The sequence below is a fragment of the Ursus americanus genome, chromosome 13 (genome assembly GCF_024610735.1).
Source record: "Ursus americanus isolate L20-20 chromosome 13, mUrsAme1.1.p, whole genome shotgun sequence".
NCBI classification, from domain to species: Eukaryota; Metazoa; Chordata; class Mammalia; order Carnivora; family Ursidae; genus Ursus; species Ursus americanus.
The window spans coordinates 4,174,549-4,180,548 of NC_142139.1; positions in this window are offsets into that span (position 1 = coordinate 4,174,549).

Consider the following 6,000-nt stretch of genomic DNA (forward strand, 5'->3'; position numbering starts at 1 on the left):
GGTTGGCCTAGAATAGTGCACCATGTCCCCGTCACTAGCTGTGGGTCTCTCAGGAACTCCAGCCTGGCAGCAGAATTATAAATGATTACATGGCATAGCCCATGGACGTTGCTCCCCCAGTGGTCTACCCTGAATAGCTGAGTCTGCAAATGTCAGGGATCTCCAGGATTTAAACTCCCACTGAGCCACATCTGTCTACCACGAAGCAGCCCCCCTCAGATGGGATGTGCAGTCTTTCAGCAGGCAGACTCCCACTTCGTTCAGAGGATTTCACCAGTGTTGGAGGTTACTTCCTATCACCAGGTTTTTATGGCATCAGAACCCAGCCTGAATAGTTCTGTTTTCTGCTCTCAAGCTGTGTTGTTACTCTAGTGTGCTTCTTAAAACAGTGATCATGTAACTTATTAAATGCCTTCAAGAAAAAGGAGATGTAAGGACCTAATTTTATTGACTGACAGGGACAGCAGAGACACACAGAGCCTACTCACATCCTTCGCAAAGTCTGGATTCAGAGACACTTCTCCACTCCTCTCCTGCCATAGGGACAGACGCCATCACACATGTTTATTGACTGGTAGATAGCAAAGATCTGTTGGCCAGATGCATGTGCGTAAAACAACATGGGCCTTGACAGGAGATGTTCTTGTGGCTGCATTGAGGAAAAATGTCTCCACCCAGAGCTGCTGTGATCACATTGTTGATACCAAACCAGCTGGCTGTGAAGAACTCAATGGGTCATCTCGTATACACTTTACCCTCTAGGATGGACAGTGTTCACCCCTACTCAGAAAGGCTGTCTCAAACAACAAAAATAGGTCACCTTTTTTTTAGAGGTTAAGAAGGTGGATAGAGGATAAAATTCGCACACCCCTGTAGTTAACACACTTTGTTCTATTCAACATCCGACCTCAAATTCACGCACTTTAGTTGAATCTCCAAACTTTTTTTAATGCTTTGCTCACCACAAGTATGACTACCATCCGTCACCATGTAACACTACAATTTCAAGTCCAATCCCCCAGCTCGTTATTTTGATGGACACAGGGCAAGAGCTCACGGTTCTCACTACACTAACAAAATAACAATAGCAAACACAGAGCGCTAACTATGTGCCAGGCACTGGTTCAAGCATCTTACATATAGTAGCAAACCTAATCCTCACAAAAATGTAATGAGGCGGGCACTTTATTGTTGGTATCTTACAGACACGGGGACTGAGGCTAGGTCTGGCTCCAGAGTCTGGGTGCCTACACTGTTTGCTGCCCTGCCTCTCGGATACTGGTGATATTCTAGAAAGCAATCAGGGCATTGCAGCTCACGAGAAACGTCTCCTGTCAAGTTCAGTGTTGCTCCACGCATATGCATGTGGTTGATGGATCCATGCCCTGTGCCTGTCAATAGCCACCCCTGTCCCTTAGGAAGACAGTCATATCCCTGTCCTCCCAAACTTCTCTTAAGACACAATTGATCTAAATTGTTTTACTTCTTTCATCGTGAGGACTGTTTCCCAAACATTTAATCATTTTGGTGGTTCTCTCCTGGTGTTCCAGAACATGCTTCACCTGGCATCTTCAGCCCCATCCCACTTTAGCCTCACTGGATGCATCAAGAAAAGGCGTTTTGTATGGTTTAGGGATAAAGCAGAGAATAAAAACGAACTCTGCCCCAATCCCCCAAACCATAGCTCATTTAACCAGGAGAGTAAGGCAACCATGATTCCCTGATTCCTTTCTATGACTAATGGAAGAGAAGTCGTTTAGTTTTCTATGAAGAGGGGTCCATATTGTCACAATTATAATCCTAGTTGAAAATCTTTCTTGGCCACCCAGAAAACTCTGCTGGTGGGAGGGAGACATGAATTACATGTACCGTAAGCAAATAAACAGATAAAGGAGAAACCACGCCATGCTTCCAACCAGCTGTCACATTATTTTGAAATCTCTCCTGCCTTTAGTACATGTTGTAAGATAATTGAAGGTTATATACTTTTTTCTTGTTTCTTGTGGTATTGTGGTCTTCCTCCTTAAAGGGTAGTCATCCTTTCAAGTGAGATCCAACAGCCTTCCTCAAAGGTTGGAAGTAAAACTGAGCCCAAACTACTTTGAAATGATATTTAATATCTGGTAATCGGGGTTTAGGAATATGAAGGTATTTGTATTTGCAGGTTACTTGCTTGGTTACATTATTTGATTTTGTGAAAATTCCATGTCCATTCAGAAGATATTTTATATAACCAGCACACAGACTACACATAATAGTTGCCCCCAAAATGTTAGTTTCTTATTGTACTGTAGTATGTTAAGTTATCCTTCAGCATGGTTTAAAAATGCCATCTGGTATCCTCAATTTCACACTTCATGTTTGGTTTAGGTTGTCATATGTGATGTAAACATGAGCAAATGACAGTTTTCACATCAGTTCAAAGTGACTATATCTGAAGACCAGCATTTCTTAAGGTGGGGTCTGTGTCACTTTGCTGGTTCATGTGTCAGTATACCAGGTAGTGTACGGGAACTTTTAAAAACATTGTACTAGCTATATAGTTACCTAACATGTATTAGAAGAACTATTTCTAACATACAAACCTATCATTTTGTGGGTATTATTCCTTAAAATGAGGCTAAATACAAAAGGAGTAGACCCAAAGGAAAAACTTGGAGCAAATATACCTATTGTCCAATATGGCAAGAATTTGGAGGGAGGGTCACGAATGTATAAAGTTTGGGACCCACTCATCTAGGACATCTTGAGACCCAGGGACTCCGTTTTCCTGGATCTAGTGATGGTTGCAGATAAGTGCTAGGAATTTTCTGGCTCCTAGTCCAATATCTCCTAGATTTATCTTTAAGTCTCACATTTTTCTGTCCATTCTTGACCCTAGATCTTGCTCTTCCCTACCCTTGGACGGGCTTTTCCAATCCTTTGCTCTTCCTCTTCAAGGCCCATTTCAGGTAATACGCTTCTATGAAGCCATTCCCACCTATGAAGTTACATAGCATTTGTTTTTGTTTTTTGTTTTTTGTTTTACACACTCTCTCTCCTCCCTGGCCCCCAGTACAGTCTGCTCTTAGCTTGCTAACCTTTGTGCTATGCTGGGTGTTGAGTAGCCTTGGTTTCTACTGGATGGCTGGTCCGGGGGAGGGCAAAGGAAAAACCAATTCAAGCAAATCACAGATCAAAGTAGGCTCAGAATTTGTTATTAGCTCTGCTCATAAATATTCTTCTAAGTTGACCTGCTATCCACCAGGCCAGTCCAAGAAAACTCACATTCTTTCATATTGTAAATTACATCATCAATCATCTAGGAACAATAGCGTTCATTTTTAGGTGGCTTGCTTCTTTATTAGTAAAAATCCTGATTTTATTGATTTATTATTATTCTGGATTCTGGATTTCAACCGAATTGCAAAGTCAAAGGATATATGTATCTTAAATTTTGATGTTTTGCCAAATTGTCCTTAAGAAAAGTTTCATAATTTATCTCTTGCCAGACACTTGCTGACATGCTTGCTTTAACTTCATAAGTATAGGTCCAAAAAAGAGTATTTCATTGTTGTATTAATTTGCAGTACTAAAATTATGAGCGATGCTTATATTTTAAAATTATGAGTGATGTATATAAAATTTTGAGATATTCATGTTTGTCCTTTGCTTATTTTTCTTCTTTGCCTTTGTTCTCCTTTCTCCTTCCTCCTCCCTCCTCCCTTTTCTTTCTCTCTTTCTTTCTTTCTTTCTTTTTTTGTTTCTTTGTCTCTTTTTTTCTTTCCTTCTTTCCACTGATTTATGAGATCTTTTTATACAAGCAATATGTATTATAAAAGTTTTATTCGAGTTTGTCTTTTTACTTTTTTTGTGGTATTTTTTCCTACAGAAGTTTTAAATTTTGAGACAAATTCAATAGATGAATCTTTCCTTTTATAGTTTCTGGTTTTTATGGTTTCCATAAAAATTACTTCCCCACAGAATTTTTAAAAAATCCACCCGTTTTAGGGGCATCTGGGTGGCTCAGTCAGGTAAGTGTCTGCTTCCGGCTCAGTTCGCGATCCCAGGGTCCTGGGAGCAGTCCTGCATCAGGCTCTCAGCTCAGCAGGGAGTCTGCTTCTCCTTCTCCCTCCCCCTCTGCCACTCCCCGTGCTTGTGCTCTCTCTCTGTCTCTCAAATAAATAAATAAATAAATAAAATCTTTTAAAAAATCCACCCATTTTAAAATTCAGATTTCTATTTTTCAAAAAGGGATGCTGTATTTGTTCCATTATGACATGTTAAGTGGGACAAGCTACACACATACCTTCCAGGAGCCAGGAAAGATCCCATCTCAGGCCTCGCTCAGTGGCCTCATGCTTCCCTTACTCCTGTCATTCTGTGCTCTGCTTAGCTTTGGCTTCAGCTCCTGATCCCTGAATCAGGCCTTACTGGTTTGGATGGCCTCTTGGAACCCACTTCCTGGATTTATAGACCTCCGTCCCGTGCAATACTGTTTGTTGAGTGAATGCATCAAAGGGCCTATACTAACGAGAACAGCACCTGGGACAAAGGAAAGGTTACATAATTGTTAACTATTATTATTTCCAAGTGTTGACTTGAAATTGCCTTTTTCAAGGTTCAAAATGGTTAAATGGTTGAGGCTGCTGACAGGAGAAAATCTATTTCTAAAATTCCAGCAGGATACTGTAAACAAACTAGAAAATATATACTTAGCCATACTCTATTTTGCAATATTTGAAAGGGGTGAATTAGAAGCAATTCCTTTCAAAATAACTGCGATGATCTATTTGGGTTGTGGGATGCTTGAAGTTTGAACTGAGACCTTTAGGGAAGAGGCATACCAAGAAGCTTTGCTAGAGGGACCTTCGAGGTGTTCTCACACTGTAAGGAATGGCTCTCACATTGGTTTCTCTGTCAGCCTATGCTCTCTACCTCTCTTGCTGAATGCCTGCCACGTACGTTCATAAACAGTTGTATTTGTTTTTGTGGGATTTTTTTTTTTTGCCCGTATCAGAAAACAAATCAAGTCCGTGATAAACTATCGTAGATGCGTGTTCTATTTCCCGTTAGATTTTTGCCAAAAACAATACCAGTTTTCGTCAGGTGGAGAGGGCTCTTAGGCTTTTCAAACAAATCTGGAAGAATCATATGAAGCCACCAACTAGCAATGCCTCTGTTTTCTTTCATGATTCTTAAGATCACATCATAAGGAATGAGAACTATTTTATGAAGGCTTCACTAGGAAATTCCATATCATGCTGAAAAAATACACCATCATAGTTAATAGCATCCACTGTAGAGAAATGGATGTACTTAATTTGTATATTTTATGGCACATTTAAAATTCATGGTCTCTCACCATATCCTCAAATGAAATGGGGAAAAAAAACCCTGGACTCCATCACCTGAGATCGTTTTTCACGGGCCTGGAACATTTATTCAGTCTTGTCAGGTGCTGTGCTGGAGCCGGATGGCGCCACCTCGGGAGCGACGAATACACGCAGCTCCTCCCAGCTCTGTGTTTAGTGACCTCATGTTGGTAGCTTGAAACTGGCCTTTATGGGAATATTTACACCATGGAGATTGGCAAATACTATACATCAGGGCTTTATTTTCCAAGAGCCATTTTAGCAGTACCGCTGCTGGTTTCCATCTTACATCTCACAGAGGGAGGTGGTTAACAGATTATTACTTGAATAATTCACTTTCTGAGCTGATGTAACTGTGTATCTAAGGGATTATGTAACCGAAAGTCAACAGGTGGGCTTTAAATTATAGAATGAGTACCTAGTTCTGGACTTAGCAAGCGTGACAGCAATAAAGAGAATTTTAACTGCAAAAGGCTGTAAAAGTTTTGTAGGCCTGGCTCCTATCCTTGCGACAGGATAGCTGTCATTTTCGTCTATCCGGAAACTCCTCCCTCTCTTCTGATAAGAGCACCTTGATTTTCCTTTGGCCGCTCTCGGTCTACATGGCTTAGGAGGCAGGGACTGTTGACTCCATGTCCACCCTCCT